Below are 20,771 nucleotides of genomic sequence, written 5' to 3'. Positions count from 1 at the left end.
TCGTTTTCGACTCTGGGGTGACGTTGCTTTCACAACGTTTTCATGGCAGACTTTTTACGGAGTGGTTTGCCATTGCCTTCCCCAGTCATCTACACTTTTCCCCCAGCAAGCTGGGTACTCCTTTTACTGACCTCGGAAGGATGGAAGGCTGAGTCATCCTGGAGCCGGCTACCTGTACCAGCTTCTGCTGGGATTGAACTCAGCTCGTGAGCAGAGGGTTCTGACTACAGTACTGCAGCTTTACCACTCTGCGCCCCGGGGCTCTCAAGATAAATTATACACAGCATCAAACTAATATCTGATAATGGCAGAGATGGAAAAGAAAATTACATTTGCAAGACAGAACTTTTTTGAAAATGCTAATAAGCCTGGAAGATGTTTGGCCTAAAGACTGAGAAAAGAAAAAGAAAAAAAACTACTTCAATCACTGCAAGGAAAGATTTTCAGTATATGCAATAGTCTGGGATTAATGTCATCTGGATCCTTGGGAATATATGTGAGCGAATAGTGCCCTTACTTATTTCTGTTGTAGACTGTAATTAGCTCTCTTGTCCTGAAACTGGTTGCTATAATCCTTATATCTTCTTGCTAATAAATGGATGTCATTTTGAACATCTCAGTCTCTGCTCTGTGAACTTTAAAACAGGAACCTTGAGTCAGTACCCTATTTCTGAAATGCAAGCAAAAGAGAACATCAAATGGTGTAAAAAGTGGTCCTTGTACTTCTTTGGGTCTTAAGGAATGAATAAGAAGATTCCTAATTATCTTCATTATTAAGTGATGGAGCATTTCAAGCCACCATCAGATGTATCCTTTGTGGGTAATTTACAGTAAACTGGAGATGTGAGGAAAGGAAATTAAAAATTTTCCTGGCAGTCATGAAAGCTGGAGAAGAACCTGAGAATAATAAAATTGCAGTCTTGCTTCATTGCATACAACACAAAGTCCTTGAAGTGTACAGTAATATGCAAAAGGTGTTTGTAGACAAAAAAATTTAGCAGAATTTTTAACAAATTTCAAATCTTACTGTGAACCCAGGAAGAAATCTGTTCGAGAGATATCAGTTCTGCTAATTAGAATATAACAAGGCTGCTGGAATTGATTAGTTTGTTGCTGAGCTAAGAAAAAAAAGCCCAGCATGGTGAGTTGGGCCCATCTCAGAACTTTATGCTTGACAGAATATTATCACATGATACATGGTACAGTGGAATTACCTGGTGTCTCTGTATGTGCATGTATTGCTGCTGAAGAAATAAAGTTACACATAGAGCCTTTTTATCTTAGCAAAGTAATACGGGTCCTTCATTGTAAGAAATTCCATTCTAGACAGGAGAGATAGTTTCTAAATTCTACTCTAGTCTAACTTAGTAGGAATTCCAGGTTCCTTCTGGCAACCAGTGGGGAATGTGGGGGGAATAACTAGGAGAAAGAGGAAGGCCGAGGCAATGTCTCTGGTGTTGCACAGAGAGTGACATCATCACATTGTGACGTTGCAACACTCTGACGTTTGGGCAAAAAACACTGGTATAAATGGCTTCTACCATAGAGTTTTTGCCTAAATACCAGAACATTTTCTGGATGTTGCTGGCATGATATCACTTCCTATGCATTTCCAGTGATGTGGCCTAGGCCTTCCTCTTACTCCTGGTACTTCCACTGGTCAGCTAATTGGTGGCAGGGGGCAGGGCCTGGCAATAGAGAACCCTACTAACTAGGATGGATAGGAATACAAGAAGCATGTCTTGCTGTCATGCTGGCAAAATGAAGAAGAGAGAGAGAGAGATAAAGTGTTAATTGGAAGGGAGGAAGATTTCCTGAGAGTAGTCCTCTATAGGCTTCCCAACCCCCCCCCCCCCCGCTCTGGCGGGAGTCCCCTGGGTTTGCAGCCTCATCTCCCGGTCTTCAAGAAGTGGGAAGCGGGGGGTGGGGGGTGGAGGGGGGGGAGAACATACCTGTAGGCTTCATTATAGAACTCCTGAGCCGTTTGTAAAATGTCTGCCCCTTTAAGGCTGGGCAGGGAGCAGGAAGGGCTTGGGAGAACAGCCCCGCCCTTTCTTTTGCTTTCGGTTTCACAAGAGTTCTCCTGAAGAAGATCTGGTAAGTGTGTGTGTGTGTGTGTGTGAGGGAGGGGGCAGGGGATTCCCTGGTTTAGAGGCCCTCCCCCCTTTTAGAAAGCATGGGGGGGGGGAGGGAAATGTCTACTGGGCATTCTATTATTCCCTATGGAGAACGATTCCCATAGGGAATTCATCCGTTGATATTGGGGGCTCTGGGGGGGCTATTTTTTGAGGTAGAGGCACCAAATTTTTAGTATAACATCTAGTGCCTCTCCCCAAAATACCCCCCAAGTTTCAAAATGATTGGACGAGAGGGTCCAATTCTATGAGCCCCAAAAGATGGTGCCCCTATACTTCATTATTTCCTATGGAAGAAAGGAATTTTAAAAGGTGTGCTGTCCCTTTAAATGTGATGGCCAGAACTCCCTTGGAGTTCAATTATGCTTGTCACATCCTTGTTCTTGGCTCCACCCCCAATGTCTCCTGGCTCCACCCCCAAAGTCTCCTGGCTCCGCCCCCAAAGTCCCCAGATTTTTCTTTAATTGGACTTGGCAACCCTAGTCCTCTACACCTCAAAGCAGTAGCAACAGAACAGTAGAAAGGAAGAATGCATAAGGTCCTGACCTATCTATCTCTCTATAGTTCCCTTCTGAAGTCTAAGAGACAGCACAAAGTGCTTTGGTTCTGACAATGGTAAGGACAAGATTTTGTTCAGCATATCTGCAAGCAGATGGAAAAACTTTTAGAACAATCTGCGCTCAGATTGAATAGGGTTGCCAAGTCCAATTAAAGAAAAATCTGGGGACTTTGAGGGTGGAGCCAGGAACAAGGATGTGACAAGCATAATTGAGCTCCAAGGGCGTTCTGGCCATCACATTTAAAGGGACAGCACACCTTTTTAAATGCCTTTCTTCCATAGGAAATAATTAAGGATAGGGGCACCATCTTTTGGGGCTCATAGAATTGGACCCTCTGGTCCAATCATTTTGAAACTTGGGGGGTATTTTGGGGAGAGGCACTAGATGCTATACTAAAAATATGGTGCCTCTACCTCAAAAAATAGCCCTCGCAGAGCCCCCAATACCCACGGATCAATTCCCTATTATTCCCTATGGGAATCGTTCTCCATAGGGAATAATAGTGCCCAGTAGACATTTCCCTCCCCCCCACGCTTTCTAAAGGGGGAGAGGGCCTCCAAACCAGGGAATCCCCTGCCCCCTCCCTCTCTCTCACACACAAATACTTACTGGGTCTTCTTCCTGCAGAACTCCACTTGCTGTGAAAACGAAAGCAAAACAAAGGGAGGGGCCGTTCTCCATGGAAACTGTTACTGACCCTTTCCAATGAAGCCCGTCCTGTTTCCTGTGCAGCCTTAAAGGGGCACACATTTTACAAACGGATTAGGAGCTCTACAACAACATGATGCCTACACGTATGTTCTCTCTCCCCCCCCCCCCCGCTTCCGGATTTTTGGAGAGCAGGGGAGGAGGCTGCAAATTCGGGTGTCCCCCACCAGGGCGGGGGGGGTTGGGAAGCCTACCCTTGAATATGCTAGCAATATTTGCAAAACAAAAGCTAGAACTCTGACTACAGAAACAACACTGTGTACAATTCGCCAATCGTGGAACTATCTCAATTCCCTGCACAGGGAGGGCAAACTCTCAGCAAAAATTTCAGCTGCAAGCAATTGACCCAACAAGCACAAATGAGATTTTCAATAAATATGTAACTGTTTACAACCCTAGCCTTCAGAGCAATTTGTTATAAATGCTCCCGTAAAAATAATTTTGCAAAAGGATGTAGGCTAAAGCATAACAATGCAAAGCTTTTTTTTTTTTAAGGCATTAATATGCTATCAATTGGTTCTGTGTCCAATCAACAGTTTTACCCTGCACGCACTTTATATCTTACTCAACCAGCACTTTACTTATCCAGCGCTTATTCTGGACTATGCTCAAAATCAGAAGATCTTGCACGGACTGGCACATTAGCACTTTCCTTGTAACCCCATCTATTTATTTTTAGGCTCTGCTACATTTAGTGTAATTTTAATCAATCAACTCTTTGGATTAGCTGTTATTAATTGGATTTGATTTGTTTGTGGTAAATTAATTGGGAGTATTATTGGGGGGTTTATATTCAATTTTACCATTAGATCTGATTATATATATTTTACCAATTGATATAAGGGAATTATGGGGTGGGCTTAATTGGGTCGATTGAGAACGGGATTGATGGGAGCAGAGTGAATTGGGGGGCCAATTAAGGACAGTGTTTTTAGATACTAGTGGCGGCAGCTACGTTAACATCTATTCCACCAGCGGGAGATGACTGGCCTAGGGATTCCAGTGCTCCTGGGGAGGGGGAGGTATGACAGTGGGAACAGACAGCAATACAAGGGAAGGGGACGGAGACCTGTTAGTGCTCAGCCTCCTTCCAGTCTGCGTCCCATCCCGAGGGTGACAGGTAGTAGGGTCAGGCCAAACCCGCCTCCGTCATTGGTGTTATGCAACACCAGGTCCATTAATAATAAGGCCTCTGTCCTTGGAGAGTTTTTACTCGAACAGGACATGGACCTGGCTTGCCTGACTGAAACCTGGGTATGAGAGGGCGATACTTTAGCCCTCTCACAAACAGCTCCCCCAGGCTATTCGGTCTTCCACCAATCACGGACTAGCGGGCGGGGGGGGAGGAGTGGCGCTGTTTGCACGAGAGGCTTACTTCTTTAGGGCGCTCCCAGCTCCAAAGATCGAGGGTATTGAATGTGTCGGTCTGGCGTGGAAGGCTGGAGAGGGGTTGGCGATTTGGCTGGAGTACCGTTCGCCTAGCGCACCAGCCAACGCCTTACTGTCCCTGCTTGAGGCGGCGGCAGGCTGGGCATTGAAGCACCCAAGGCTAGTGATCCTGGGTGACTTCAATGTCCATGCGGATGACCCAGCCTCCAGTCAGGTGACGGACCTAGTGTCATCCATGGCGACACTAGGACTCTCTCAATTTGTAACATCCCCCACACACCAGGCCGGGCACATGTTAGACTTGATCTTTGCGGCTGGGGTTGTGGTGGACGATATAACCATAGAAGCGGTGCCATGGTCGGACCACCGTGCCCTTAAGGCTCGTGTGAACGCTCCACCCCAAACCTGCTTAGGTGTCGAGCCTATTTTGGCTCACCCGTGGAGCCAAATGGACTCGGAACGGTTCCAAATGGCTCTTCGGGATCCCTGGCCCTCTGGCGACTCCTTGGAGGCCCTGGTTGAGGTCTGGCATAGCCGACTCTCCAGGGCTATCGAAGAAATCACACCTCAACGCCCTCTGCGACCCCGGACTAGGCTGGCGTCGTGGTATACCCCGGAATTATGCCAGCTGAAACAAGGCCTCAGATGGCTAGAGAGGCAATGGCGGCGCACTCGAGATGAAGCGATCAGAGCATCTTATAGGGAATGTATGAGATCCTATGAGATGGCAGTCAAGGCCACAAAGAAAACGTACTTTGCGGCTAAGATTGCACCTGCAAATTCGCGCCTGGCACAATTATTTAGGATAATTCAAACACTTACTACATTGCCACAGGGCAAACCAAATGTTAAGGAATTAGAGATAGGCTGTGAGGCTTTTGCGAAATATTTTGCAGATAAAGTCCAATCACTCTGCCGCGACTGCCCTGCCATATTGGATTCAGTATGTATACTCGAGGCTCCATGCCTGCCTTCCAGTTTGATCCTGGATCACTTCGACCTGCTCAGCTTGGAGGAAGTTGACAGAGTCCTCTCTGCTGCACGTGCAACAACTTGTGATCTTGACCCATGTCCCTCCTGGCTTATTAAAGCCTGCCTGGAGGAGTTAAGATGTCCTATACGGGACATCATAAATAGATCTCTTTCAGAGGGCCACTTTCCTGCCCCTCTGAAAGAGGCAGTGGTCCGCCCTCTCCTAAAAAAGGCTACATCAGACCCGACCGAATTGGCACACTACCGGCCGGTCTCAAATTTGCCCTTTTTCGGCAAAGTTATTGAGAGGGCTGTTGCGCTGCAGCTGCAGAGGTTTCTGGAGGATGCTTCCACCTTAGATCCATTCCAGTCCGGCTTCCGCCCAGGACATGGGATAGAGACAGTCTTGGTCGCTCTCACGGACGATCTCCGGAGGCACCTGGATCGAGGCGGCGCGGAGGTTTTGCTGCTGTTAGACCTATCGGCTGCGTTCGATATGGTCGATCACCGGCTGCTGGCCCGCCGCCTTGCCGACACAGGGATTTAGGAGTCAGCCTTATAGTGGCTTTCCTCTTTCCTTGAGGGTTGGGGACAAAGGGTGGCAGTTGGAGGAGAGCTGTCCCAGAGACACTCACTCAACTGTGGGGTGCTGCAGGGAGCAGTTCTCTCTCCGATGCTATTCAACATCTTTATGCGCCCCCTTGCCCAGATTGCCTGGAGACACGGACTGGGTTGCCATCAGTACGCTGATGACACCCAGCTCTATCTATTGATGGGTGACCGGACTGGCAATGCCCCGGAAAATCTGGACTGAGCGCTGCAAGCCGTGGCAGACTGGATTAAGCTGAGTGGGCTGAAATTGAATCCAGCGAAGACAGAGGTCCTTTGCCTGGGTCGCGGCGGTTTAGGGAATGGGGTCTCTCTCCCAGTTTTTGACGGGGCACAACTGGTAGCAGTGCGCAGAGTTAAGAGCTTGGGAGTTCTACTGGAGCCTCCCTTGACAATGGAGGCCCAGATAGCAGCTACTGCCAAGTCCGCCTTTTTTCATCTTAGATGGGCGAGGCAGCTGGCCCCCTTCCTGGAGCGTGGTGACCTGGCAACAGTGATCCAATCAACGGTCACCTCGAGGTTGGACTATTGTAATGCCCTCTACATGGGGCTGCCCCTGTACCGAACCCGGAAACTGCAACTAGTGCAAAATGCAGCAGCCAGGCTGCTACTGGGACTGCCTCGGTGGGAACATGTGCAGTCTGGGCTGCGGGAATTGCACTGGCTGCCAATTGTTTACCGGGTTCGTTACAAGGTGCTGGTCATTACCTTTAAAGCCCTATATGGTCGAGGACCTGCCTACCTTAGGGACCGCCTCTCTCCATGTGTTCCCCAGAGAGCACTGCGATCCAGCTCAAAAAATCTTCTTGAAATCTCTGGGCCAAAAGAAACTAAATTAAAAGCTACCAGAGAACAGGCGTTCTCTACAAAGGCCCCCCAATGGTGGAATCAATTGCCGGAAGAGGTGCGGGCCCTACAAAATCTTAACCAGTTCTGTAGGGCCTGCAAAACTGCCCTCTTCCAGCTAGCTTTTTAAGACAGAACTCCTGATAAGATCAGTAATACCGAGCCATCTTATACGCCATTCGACTGTATTTTAATGTCATACTGTTTTATTAGTTTTATTGTTTAAATTATTAATTATATTATCTATTGCTTATCTGTATCATGATTTTACCATGTCTTGTTAGCCACCCTGAGCCTGCCTAGGCGGGGAGGGCGGGGTATAAATAAAAGTTTATTATTATTATTTTCCAGGGACAATGATCATTCTAATGCATGATATAGCACAATTGCAGTAGCAGGCCTACCAGCCTCTTTTAAATTAGACATGGAACAGAATCAAACACTATCACAACTACAGTAGCTAAAACTCTGAAGAGTCAAGTATACCATATTCAGATGCAGGTTAAATTGGTTGCTTTTGGAGGTTACAGTTTCAAACCCAAAGGGGCAATTTTGGCATGTTGCACAGCAGGCCCTTAAGCTGAATTGACTTTCTGTATAATTGAAAATGATGATCCACCCTAAGAGATATACTCACCTGCAGCACAAAGCCATCTGGAGGAACCTAACCACAGGAGAGCCTGGCTGGATGACACTAGGAATCCAATAAAGACCATTGTGTGGGTCTGGCAGAAACGTAACCAATTGGACTGCGATTGGCTGTTAGCCTCAGGGGCAGCCCTATACTCTAGGTTGGAAGAGGCAAAGAGAGAGGTGTCAACCCAGGCCCACGCATTGGCTACCCAGCAACTCCTGGAGATAGATTTAAGGACACACACAGTTAGGAGGTTTAAGAATGCTTGTGGGTTCAGCATGGGAGGCAGTTTTGAAGACATGTGGCCAAGTGAGGTAATTTCCCCATGTGGGACCTGAGCTGTACGGACAACTGGCAATAGAACATGTTGGTAAGAACCTAATGGCATAAGTGTATTCTCTGACTCTGGTGATGGAAGGGTGCCCATTACTCAGCTTGCTAAAACACACTGCTCTGATAGTCATGCCCCCTCCCCCCGGGGCACGTCTGGAGCAGGAGCCACTGACTACAGCATCACTCTAGATTGGATATTATGCAGATATTTTTGAATGCAAAACAGCTTCCTGACCCTCACATATTTATTTGAACACAGCAACATCCCTAGTTGTCCATGGTGCATAGGAAGATCCTCTACTCTGTACTGGAAAAATTAAAGGCCACAATTCAAAATCTGGAAGTGCAGGGCATCATCACAAAGGCAACTAAGCCCACTCTAGCAATCACACAAAACAAAATCACATCTCTACAAATTTGCCTTGGTGCATGTTGTCTTAATAAAGTTGTGGTGAGACAACATCTCTCTATCTCCACTGTTGAGGATGTCAGGAAGAGTTTGGCAGTTGGCGGTTTACCATCTTTGAGGAAAAGGTAGCTACTAGCTGGTAACACTGGATAAAGAATCAGCAGAATTTGCACATTTAACACATCTTATGGGGCAGATACCATTTTAACAGACTTTCTTTTGGCGTCAGCAAGTGAAGTCTTTCAACAAAAGAATAATGATGATGAAGATGATGATATTGGATTTATATCCCGCCCTCCACTCCGAAGAGTCTCAGAGCGGCTCATAATCTCCTTTACCTTCCTCGCCCACAACAGACACCCTGTGAGGTGGGAAGAGGGCTCTCACAGCAGCTGCCCTTTCAAGGACAACCTCTGCCAGGGCTATGGCTGACCCAAGGCCATGCTAGCAGGTGCAAGTGGAGGAGTGGGGAATCAAACTCGGTTCTCCCAGATAAGAGTCTGCACACTTAACCACTACACCAAACTGGCTCTCCAGTTGAGACTAATGAATACTTTACTGACATCATAGTTGTCCACATCATTGCAGATGATGTTATTATCACTGCTGCAGCAATCAAGGAAAATACAATAGCATTTTGAAATGTGCTCTTGATAGAACATGAGAAAGGGGTATAAAGTTTAATGATAAGATAGAGCAGGGGTGGCCAATGGTAGCTCTCCAGATGCTTTTTTTTTGCCTACAACTCCCATCAGCCCCAGCCAGCATGGCCAATGGCTGGGGCTGATGGGAATTGTAGGCAAAAAAAATCTGGAGAGCTACCGTTGACCACCCCTGAGATAGAATCAGTGCAGGATCAGCCTAGAGCATCCCCAACTAGTGTTCATCCGGCTACTGCTTAAAGACTGCCAGTGAGGGGGAGCTCACCACTTCCCTTGTATTATATAGTGGGTTCTAGGCACTGAAGAGGTGAGGTGGAAGCGATAACAAGCTCTTTATTGCGTACAGCATGGTAGGTGGCTGCACTAACTCAATGGGGCCAGCTGGGCCAACTATATACAACACTGGGTTCCCGTGCTAGCACGTAATTGGGTCATTCAAACCAGCAGGGGGCCTGTGATTGGAGCAGGGCAATTGGGATTTGGATCCTACTGCCCATTGTTCCTAAGTCCCAACCTCAGTCCTTCAGGCTCCAATGAGCCAGGCAGGAAACCCATTTAGTAACACATAAATTCACATACATAACACCTTGGTAGCTGATTCCACTGTTGAACAACTCTTACTGCAATTAAGTTTTTTCCTAACATCCAGTCGGTACCTTCCCACCCTTAATTTAAGCCCATTATTGTGAATCCTCTTTTCTGTTGCCATCAGTTCCCTGCCCTCCTCTAAGTGATAGCCCTTCAAAGAGAGCAATCATGTTCCCCCTCAACCTGCTCCAGATTGACATTTCCAAGTCCCTCAGCCTTTCCTCATAGGGCTTGGTCTCCAGGCCTCTGATAATATTCGTCACTCTCCTCTGCACCCACTCCATTCTGTCCACATCCTTCTTGAAGTGAGGTCTCCAGAACTGCACACAATGCTCCAGGTGCGGCCTGACCAATGCAGCATACAGGACTATGATCTCTTGTTATTTGGATGTCATGCCTCAATCAATACACCCCAAGATTGTGTTATGACTTTTTTGTTGTTGCATCACACTGCTGTCTCATATTTAACTTATGGTCCACCTCTACCCCAAGGTCTTGTTTACAGACACTGCTACCCATAAGTGAATCCTCCACCCAGTATGTATGTTCCTCATTTTTGTTAACTAGATGTAAAACTCGGCAGTTATCCTTGTTGAACTGCATCTTGTTCACTTCCACTCACTTTTCCAGAGTGTTCAGATCTCGTTGAATTCTATATCATTATGGAACAACTCTCTCTCTTTTTTTAATGCAGTTGGGAAGCCAGCTTCTCTCCCTCCCCAAATGAACACAATAGAAATAGGAGTGCATGAATGGGTGGGTTCCTGCCCACTAATTTCCCCAATGCTAATAGCCACTGATAGACCTTTGCTCCATAGGTTTATCCAATCCCCTTTTGAAGCTGTCTATACAAGTGGTGTCTTGTAGCTGCCACCACTTCCTATTGCAGTGAATTCTATATGTTAATTACTCTTTGGGTAAAAAAGTTCCTTTCTTCTTAGGAGTTTTCCATCCCCTTAATCATTTTAGTTGCCCTTTTCTGCACCTTTTCCAAAGCTATATCTTTTTTTTTGAGATATGGTGATCAGAACTGTACACAATATTCCAAATGAGATTGCACCATAGAATACAGGGGCATTATGCTACTGGGTGATTTGTTTTCAGTCCCATTCTTAATAATCCCCAGCATAGCATTTGCCTTTTTTATCACAGCCACAGATTGAGTCAACATTTTCAGTGAGTTATTTACTACAACTCCAAGATCTCTTTCCTGGTCAGTTACCGTCGGTTTGGGCCCCATCAACATATATTTATAGTTAGAAATTTGTCTCCAATGTGTATTACTTTGCACTTGCCCATGTTGAACCTGATTGGCCACATTGATGCCCACTTCAACAGATCTCTCTGGAGCACCTCACAGTCCTCCCTGATTCTCACTGCCCTGAACAACTTAGTGTTATTCACAAACTTAGCCACTTCACTGGTTACTCCCAACTCCAAATCCTTAATGAGCAAGTTAAAAAGTACTAGACCTAGTACGAAGCCTTTTGGTGCCCCAAGCCAAACTTTTAAACTTTATCATTCCAAAGAAAACTTTTTAAAAAACAAAGCCGATAAAAGTTGAACATGGCAGATAAGGACAATTTTTAAAGAATTCAACTAAAATAGAGTGGGGCGGTGAAAGAGTTAAGACCATGATTAGCTGGCAGGGGGTGGGGGTGGGGACTGTAGCGCTTACTTTCCCTTAGTGCTCTAAGCATATGCTTATTTTACTTAACGGTTATACAGGGCTGCAGTGGCCACTCTGAATCCATTTCCCTCTAGAACTGTTACAGCTACCCCTTCATCTCTTTGAGATAAGCCATCCTGAACCAGAGACATTTCATCTCCTGTCAGCTTTCCCCTAGGATTTAGTTTAAAAACTGCTCTGCCACCTTTCTGATCTTAAGCACCATCAGCCTGGTTCCTTCTCAGAACAAATGGAAGCCATCTCTTTTGTGCAGATCCTGTTTATTCTCAAAAACATCACAGTGCCTGATGAACTTAAACCCTTTCTCCCGACACTGTCATCTCATTCATGCACTGAGACTCCAAATTTGTACTTTTCTAGCTGGCTGTGTGCATGGAACAGGCAGCACTTCTGAGAAGTCTACCTTGGAGGTCCTGACCTTGAGTCTCACGCCCAGCAGCCAAACTTTTTCTTCCAGTACCACATGACTACATTTCCCCACATTGTTGATGTGAACATGTACCATGACCACTGGCTGCTCCCCAGCACTGTCTACCAGCCTATCTAAACCACTAGCTAATGTCTGCTACCTTTGCAGGCAAGCCACCATGTGGTCAACATGCAGGTTCTCAACCTATCTATCTACCTGTTCACCAACTGTAGAAGGGGTCCTCTCTGAGGGAACATTCTCACTTTTTTCAGCACGATGCTGTTTTGCCTTGACCCTCACATTATCTAACAGCAGAACGGTTGCAATTCTCAGAGTGGAACTAGCAATGTACAAAAAAAAAAAAAAAGGATTTTACAGTTTGGCTTTTCTAGACTCAGGGGGAAAAAATCCCCCCTCCCCCCAAATCCCAGATTCCAATACCAGTATGGTATTCAGATTCTGGATTTTTTAGAAAGCCTGATTTTTTCCTGGGTCAAAAAAACTTGAGGAGAAAAATACTGGTGTTAAGAAACAAACAGAAAAACCCCTAGCCACACCCCAGGGCTGAGTTGGCTTCACAGTATAAACCATGCTGCAGGAGAAGCTGGCCCCAGGATCTGTGCATGATGAGGTGGTCTATTGGACCTCGCAAAATTGGGATTTCTGAAAAATCCCAGTTCCAAATATCATACTTGTATTGGGATCTGGGATCAAATCCTTTGATCTATATTTGGTTTAAATACCCAAAAATATTAATATGTTATTTTTCGGGGGGGGGGGGGGTTGGCTTTGTTTATGCTGAATGCACACCCTTAAGTGGGACACATCTAACAAGTCCCTGAGAGCCTTATCTATGTTCCTGACTGTCTCTGCTTTTTCAGGGCAGTTACCTGAAAGGTCAGCCACCTTTCAAATGAATCAAGTCTGACTGCACCTCTGCATACCCTGTCAAGAAATAATGTTCTCTAGCAATGGTACGTGAGCAGCAGAAAGCCTTGAACCTCAAAAGGTCCATCACAAGTGCTTCTGTAGTCTGATACTTTGCTCCAACAGAATAGCTGGAAATACAGACAGACACATTCAGAAATAACTAGGAGCATACCTGGTCCAGCAGAAACAAACTATTGCCTGTGATAACAGACCATTGGCACAGGCTGAGCAAAACTATTCACAGATTGAAAAGAAACTTCTGGCAATTCTGCTTGCTATGATTAAATTCTACCAGTATATGTTTGCCACCTTAGAAGCAATTTTCCCCATGCCCACTGCAAAATTTCCTTCACACCAAGGATGCTCCTACAGCTTCAAAAATATGACATTGAGATGGTTGACGCTAACAGAAAAGACATCTTAATGGCAGACGTACTTTCCAGAGCAACTGCAATCCCCTTGCACTGGATTCTATCCATTAGGAGAAAGTAATTTATGGTGTAGCAGACACAGAGCCTCTCAGTGACTCCTTAAAGCTGCTGCAGGACCACACAAGGGCAGACCATGAATTATAGGTCCTTAGAGTCTTACACATCCAAGATGGCCACTCTGAAGGAAGCAGTTACACCAGTTCTCACATCTTATCTGGACCCTCAGAGACCCAAACCAGCACTAAACAAGGCTTGCTTATGGTAAATTCTAAAATAATTATTTCTAAAGATGCATGATCTCACATACTGACCTTGCTTTACTTCCCCCATCAAGGCATAGGTTAAAAACACGATGGTTGAACTACATTCTTAATACAGTGGGAACACCAAACAGAAATGTATATCACAGAAACAGGAGGAATCTGAGAAACTTTCCCTCCAGTATCAGAGGAACTTGTTGCAACACCTGAGAACTCTTGATGTTTCATACCAGCAACTGGAGTGGTTACACTCCAGATATCCTTCCAAAACCCTTTGGCACGCCAGCTGAAGGAATATGGACTAAAAGTGGGCAGGTAATCAAGTTGCCTGCTAAATTCACAGACTAGATGGTGGGTGAGTAAAATGCTAGTACCTGCTGAATCCATATGTAACGAATATGTAAGCCACCCTGAGCCTGCTTTAGCAGGAAGGGTGGGATATAAATCGAAATAAATAAATAAAATCTTTGTAATGTTGATTTGCACTAAGTATTTATTGTATACATTACAGTGGAACAATCTCTTCCCTCCTCTGATATTTGTGTGTGTTGATTTTGTCTCATGGGGTGGAGTCCCTGCTCCTAGTTTTGTTTTTTATTCAGACTGCATGAACTCCTTGTACTGGAACCAGTTGCACCCATCCTTTTTTGCTAACAAATGGATTTTTTTTAACATACCCATTTCAGCTGGGTGAACCTAAAGTGCAGGAACTGGAGTGAATAACCTATTCCTGAGTCAGAAGCAAAAGGGAATATCACAGCTGAAACACAGAAAATGCTGGAGTGGAAAAACTCAGACCTTCCCACCTCCAAGGTAGCTAGCCCAGCTTTGCTGCAATCTTTCCCCAAACACTGCAGCAAAGCAGGCTTGGGAAAGAGTATGCAAATGTGAGGGTTGTGCACAGAAGTACCATGATGGTGTGGGGAAATGGGTGTGGGGCACTTCTTGAAAGCATAAAACCTGTTTGAAAATGCCCAAAATCTGCTTAAAAGCTATTTGCACACTGAAAACAATATTACAATAGTAAGTGGAATTCCAGATCAAGTTTATGCAAAGTTTTTAAATGCATTGGGCTATGGGACAAAAGTAAAATAATACAAACAGTTCAAAACTACTTATACCAGTGATGTAAATGTGGTAAAAAGTAAAAATAATTCTATTTGAGAGAAGCCCCAATTGTCAAATGGATTTATTTCCATGTGCCATATCCTACTTTAGCATTTGCCTATCTAATTCAAATTTCAAAAACCTTCATTGGCATAACAATAATTTTTTTAAAAAGGTAGCAGTACAAATCAGCCTATATGCCAACAAGGAGAAACAAAGTATGATGATTTGTAACATTATATGCAGTAATAATAACAGGATAAAGTGATAAAAGTTTGGAACAGTAATCTCAAATATTACAGTAATTAAAATGGTTATAGTAAAAAGCTTAACTATCCAAACATTTGCCTATCTATGGCTGAACAATTCCAGAGGCTTAGACCGGATTTCAGTGTGGTGTAAAAACTCACTGAAATGTTTAGTAGAAATCAATCTGGCCAACTGTATAAATGAAAAATCAATATAAGCCTATAGAGAGCCAGATGAGAGTGAGACACAGAAACTGGGCATTCCAGTTTCCATCTTGCAGACAGGATATTTTGAATGACAAGAATGCCCATTGATAACAATATATACACCCTCCATTCACAGCCAACTTACAACAATCCTGTAGGGTTTTCAAGGCAAGAGATGTTCAGAGGCAGTCTGCCATTACTGCCTCAGTGCAGCAACCCTGGTATTTCTTGGTGGTCTCCCATCCAGGGCACACAAAAGTTTATACCTTAAATAAAGCTTAATTGGTCTTAAAGGTGCCACTGGACTCAAACTTTGTTCTGCTGCTTCAACCAAAATGGCTACCCAGGGTGGCCCTTATTAGCTTCTGTGATCTGATGACACTGGCTATCATTATAGCACACAAAAGTTGGGAAGAAAGTGAAGAATGGATTTTGAGACTCCTGCCCTTGGGGAATGTAATTATAGTCTCCAGAGTGAAATACTATTCCCTGGGACCAGATAAACAGATTGGAATGACAGCTTCCAGAGAGAAATGGTAGTCACTGGGACCAGACACACCACTGTGGTACTGGAATAATGACCCCCAGAGTGAAATGACAGCCCTTATGACCAGATGCATTCCTTGAGCTTGGAATGACAGAGAAATGGTGGCCACTGGGACCAAATGTATTGCTCTGGGATTAGAATGAAAGCCCCCAGAGTAGAATGATGGTCCTTGGCTATAGCATAAGTGTTCTGGGACTAGAATGATAGCTGCCAAAGTGGAATGGTCTTACTGATGTGGTATAAGCCTGTCCTAGAATGCTCATCCTGCTCCCAAGAATAGTCACTGAGGGAAGTCCTTCACTTTCCAGGGCACTGATTCCATTCCCAGGGACCATCATTCCACTCTGTTGACCTTCATTTCCATTCCAGAACATTCATATTCCTCCCAGGGACTGTCATTCTACTTGGCGGGCTACTTCATTCCAGTCCCAGAACAATTATGCTGCTTCCATGGACTATAATTTCACTCTGGGGGCTGTCATTCCAAGGCCATGCACCCTCATTCCCACTCAGGGAACAGTAATTTCACTCCCAGAACACTTATGCCATAACCAGGGACCATCATTCTACTTGGGGGGGAGTCATTCTAACCCTGGAACACTTATGCCACTCTTAAGACTCTCCTGCTCTGTTGTGGCTGTCATTCCAATCCCAGAAAATTTACACCACTTCCAGAAATCATTACTGTGCTGTCATTCCAGGCCCAGAACAGATTTCTCTAAAACCCTTTCACATTTTCATTACCAGTTTTCTATCCTGTAACGTACTTCAATGGAGCTCATGCAAGTCATTTGGCATTCCTGACTGCATTATATGCAATAGGGCTTCAGGCATATCCCTTTTTCCCAGTAGACATTTTTGTAATTCTTTTTAGTACACCTCCTTGCAGATCGTGGTGTACAGAGCTCCGTTGCTCTGTAGCAGACCTGTATATCTCGAGTATTCTACATCCCCCCTTTCCTATAGTTTCTACAACCTATAGAAAGCACGTTTTTTCCTGAGACGGCTTGGAGTTGGATCAGTCTCTACCCAGTGAGCTCCAAAAAGGAAAATCAACGAAAGCAGCAAATATTCGGTCTTTACGAAGCGGTGATTTACTAAAACTTCAGCCAATGGATCTCCGTGCAACGTTGCAGTAGTCTGTGAGGATGAGGAGCGGCGGCTGCAAAGAAACCACAAAAGCGAAGACAACAGAGAATCCTCTCCGAGAGCCGTCACCAACGACAGTAATAGCCGTGCGTGACTCCGAATTTATAATATCGGACCGCACTTGGGAAGAGAACGAAGCAGCAGTCGCCAAGGCAACCAAGCCCCGCCTTCAGCCTTTCCTCTTATTGCCTTTTCCTTCCCCCTCCCCGTCAGCGCGGATTCCCGCCTCGTTTGGGCGGGGCTCATCCAGTATGATTGACAGTTGCCATAGTAACAGGTTCTTCCAGTCGCCATTTTGTCAGTTGGGCTTTAAAAAAAATTCCCTTCCCGCCCGATTTATAATTTTGCACAGATTATTTTCCCCTCGGGTTTTAGGGGAGGGGGTTTACCCACTTTAGTCGGTGGTCGCGGAAGTGAAGCAGGTGTGCACTCAGACGAAAGCTATCCGGAGCGGAGCTCCAGAGAAGCCGGCTCGGAGTCATCAGAGACGGTGGCGCTCGGGAGGGGGAGCAGAGCGGGAAGGGGGGGGGCGGGCTTGCAGGCAGGGAGGGGGCGCGAGTGAGCGAGGAGTTCCCGGGGGCTCGGTTAAGCGTTGCGCTCCCCTTCTCGCCCGCGCCGTTCTTGCTCTCTGTGCTCTGCCTGGCCTGGGCTCCAGGAGCAGCAACTGAAGGAAGACTGTGCGTTGTGTCCGGGGCCCGCTGCCGATCGCTGCGCAGGTTTGGAACGCGCGCCATTTTGTGAGCGATAGAAAATCTGCCGGGCCAGGAAACGCCGCGGATCCGCCCGCCGGGCCAGCTGCCCTCCTCCCGCAAGAGGGAGGTGCGCTGTGGGCTCCGCTTCGGGGCCAAGGCCCTGCTCCTTTCTGCGCGGGGCCCGAGTGTGGCGGGCCAAGTCAGGAAAGCCGGCTGAGGAGACTGCGGAGGGGCAGACGTTGCTGGGTTGGGCCGCTAGCTGAGGCGGGGAATGAGCTGAACCCACCCGCTAGTGCCGCTGCCGCCACCTCCCCGCATCCCAAGAAAGGAGACCTCTCAGGACGACTGCGGTCCCCGGACTGGAACCAGAGGAGGCCACCGCCCCAGACACGGGTAAGTGGAAAAGGCCTGTGGCAGCGGGGCCCCCGGCTGAACAACGCAAGGAGAGGGGCCGCTGCCATCTTGAAGAGGCAGCCTGGGCCGCCCCGGTGGTGAGGCGAAAGACAAGGCGGCCGACTTTGAGGAGGGAGAAGAAGACACCGGTTGGGTTTTTTTGCCCGTTACTTTGGCTTAGACTTGGGGAGATGAGTGAAGACTCCCGTCAGTCTTAAAGCCGGGAAGGGGACGTTTGAGGCCTGGGAAGACCCATCGGCCAAGGATCTGTCCTTGATAGCTTGGCGTTGCTCATTCCTTCTGAGCCGGTAAGAGAATGGAAGAAGTTCTGTTCTCCCCCCTCCCTGCCTCCGCCCCGGCCAGGTGGAGAAGAAAGTCAGTAGTTCTTAAGCACCTGTTGTAGTGGTGTTTAAGGTGTTCGTCTGCATGCACGTAGATGACTACTATGGATGGTTGAGAGGTCGAATATAGTAACTCTTGTCAAATATCTGTCAATCTAGCGTAACGTTTTAACGCTACACTTTCTGTCTCTCAAGACAGCCAGTTGGCAATTATTTTATTATGTTAGTAAAGCAATTGGAAACAATTATTTTGAAACTTAGGGTTTACTGTGAAGTGTGTGAAAGAAATCCGTGAAGTTCATTAGAATGTTAATTCAATCTATCTAGAGTTATCTAATCTGCATTTTTATGATAATCTTTCAGCCAGGTCCCTAACCAATTTTTACAAAGGTGTGTTGATTTCAAAGAAACTTATTTCTAAGTGAGTTTGCTGAACATTCAGATTGAATCTGTGTTTAGATCTGGGTAGCATATTTTCTAGTCAGGACTCTGGTTATCTCTATCAGTTCTGTAATGAGAAAGCCATCATTTAAAAAGTTAATCAAGAGGTACAACTAAACAAAAATCAACAAGCATATTCTATATATTTATAGCAAGTATTGTCTCTGTTGTAATTGTGTATATACTAAGAATATATTTGTGATAGAACTATCCCAAGTTTTCACATTAGAAGCTGAACTCTTGAAGTATTTGAATTCCAGTGTTACGATGATAGTCTCTTGATTGGAAAAAATGGGTTAAATGTCAAAATGATGCTGTTTAGTTCTCTAGAATTCATTGAAGACTATTTTAGTTAATGATTGGGATGTAAGGGTGAGAGAACTGAGGTGCCATGTCAGGAAGACATCTCAATCCTAAACACTTTTACTTGTGTATTTGCTTGTAGTATATGTAATACATTAATTTGGCAGTTTATATTGTAGGCAGGGTTTTGAGATTAGGTGTACAGTGTGATTCTCTGGAACTCTTTGAGGACTATTTAAGAAGTTAATGGTTAGGGTGGGAGAGTAAAATAACTGAGGTGCCATTCCAGGAAGACCTGCATTTCAATCTTAAATGCTAGTACCAGTGCATTTTCTTGTAGTATTGATTGCCCACTTGTATCTAATCATGGGAACAGATGTACTGTCTATTTTGGGTGTTCAGAAAGAGATCTGGTATGTGTTGTTCGAAGGTGAGGGAAGCTATATATATGAGGAATCATTCTGAACTCTTGTTAGTATAAAAGTGCTATTTTTAACCTAAATGGAGGCTGTTCTGTTGTACAGAACACTACATTGTAGTTCTTTGAACTCTAAGCAACAATCTAACTACCTTGTTTTGGGTGTACTTTCAAGTACAGCATTCAGTACTGCTTAAGTACTGTACCTTCAGTTTGGAGAATGGTTTATTTTGCACAGTCTTAAAAACAGTATAAAGTATTAAACTGTCTTGTACATCAGATTGTCAATACATAAATTATTAGGTATGCAGAACTCCAATTAAATTATTTTATTTCCATTTGAAGTATGTATTTTGCAAAAGCATGGGAGGGAGAGTGAAATACTTTAGTAGTAGAGCTTGAAATCAGTAGACTGGTGTAGTCTCAAATCATTGGACTAGTATATATAAAACTTAAACCATCTCTTTTTGAGTCTTGGTTGTTTTTTCATCTTTAGCACCTTAACTATTAACTTTTAACTTATAACAGCTGTTTTATCTATTTTAATTTAATCTATAACGGTAACTTAATTGTATTTTAATCTGCTTTTGTCTCAATTGTATTTTATTGAAAACATGGTTGTCCCATGTCTGTGAGCCGCCCTGAGCCTGCCTTTGGCGGGGGAGGGCGGGATACAAAAATAAATTTACCTTACCTTACCTTTACCTTTTTATCAGTACTTCTAGACAGTTGCTTAAGTATTGTTTCCAAAGTCATAAACTAATGACCCAAAGTCATAAACTAATGACCCAAATTAAGCATGTAAAGTTACTGAATCAAAGATCAAATGTTTAGAAGTTGTGCATTGTAGATGATTCAGAGAAGGGTGTTAAGTGACTTGGCATTACATGATTTGTTACATGTGTTTTAATCCTTTAAGGAAGGTGTGATCTGTAGGTAACTGTCTAGACTTTTAGAAGGTTGAAGTATGTTCATAGCCTATCCTTTGCATCGAATGAGGCAATGAAATGAAAACAAGTAGATATCTGTGTATGTTACACTAAGTAATATTTCTTTGGAAGTGGAGGTCAGCTAACTTTTGACAGATTAATCTTAAAGCTTAAAATTTTAAATAAATACAATTTTTTCACAAAAATAGATGTGAGTTGAGCTTTCCTAATATGAGGTGAAATTGTGAGGTGACAGTCCAATTGTATGCATGCTTACTCAGAAGAAATACATTGATTTGAGTGGGATTTACTCCCAATTGAATAGCATATGTTTGGAGCCTTTATTCAAATGTTTTTGTTAAAGGGAATGTTATTTTCTTGCATGTTATGCTGGCAAGGTCTGTAATGTCTCTTAAATGGATACTTGTGTT

At 44.8% G+C, this 20,771-nt stretch overlaps 1 protein-coding gene and 1 long non-coding RNA gene across 3 annotated transcripts in view; one reads left to right on the top strand and one right to left on the bottom strand.

Moving 5' to 3' along the window:
- Positions 1-15,768: 15,768 nt before the first annotated feature.
- LOC132568443 (uncharacterized) lies at positions 15,769-17,242 on the bottom strand. The gene is made up of 2 exons (XR_009555188.1): positions 17,084-17,242; positions 15,769-17,049 (listed from the first exon to the last, which is right to left on the bottom strand). It is a non-coding gene; the product is annotated as an uncharacterized LOC132568443 (long non-coding RNA).
- A 130-nt stretch (positions 17,243-17,372) lies between these two features.
- The window catches only part of DYRK1A (dual specificity tyrosine phosphorylation regulated kinase 1A), a 324,751-nt gene continuing 321,352 nt past the window's right edge, over positions 17,373-20,771 (top strand). For both annotated transcript variants that reach the window (XM_060234265.1, XM_060234264.1), the window contains exon 1: positions 17,373-17,908. The gene's annotated coding sequence lies outside the window, so the exon portion shown is untranslated. The remainder of the gene's footprint in view (positions 17,909-20,771) is intronic.

Source organism: Heteronotia binoei, chromosome 3 (genome assembly GCF_032191835.1).
Source record: "Heteronotia binoei isolate CCM8104 ecotype False Entrance Well chromosome 3, APGP_CSIRO_Hbin_v1, whole genome shotgun sequence".
NCBI lineage: Eukaryota > Metazoa > Chordata > Lepidosauria > Squamata > Gekkonidae > Heteronotia > Heteronotia binoei.
Note: the sequence above shows the minus strand (reverse complement) of the source record. Positions and strands in the feature narration are given on the sequence as shown.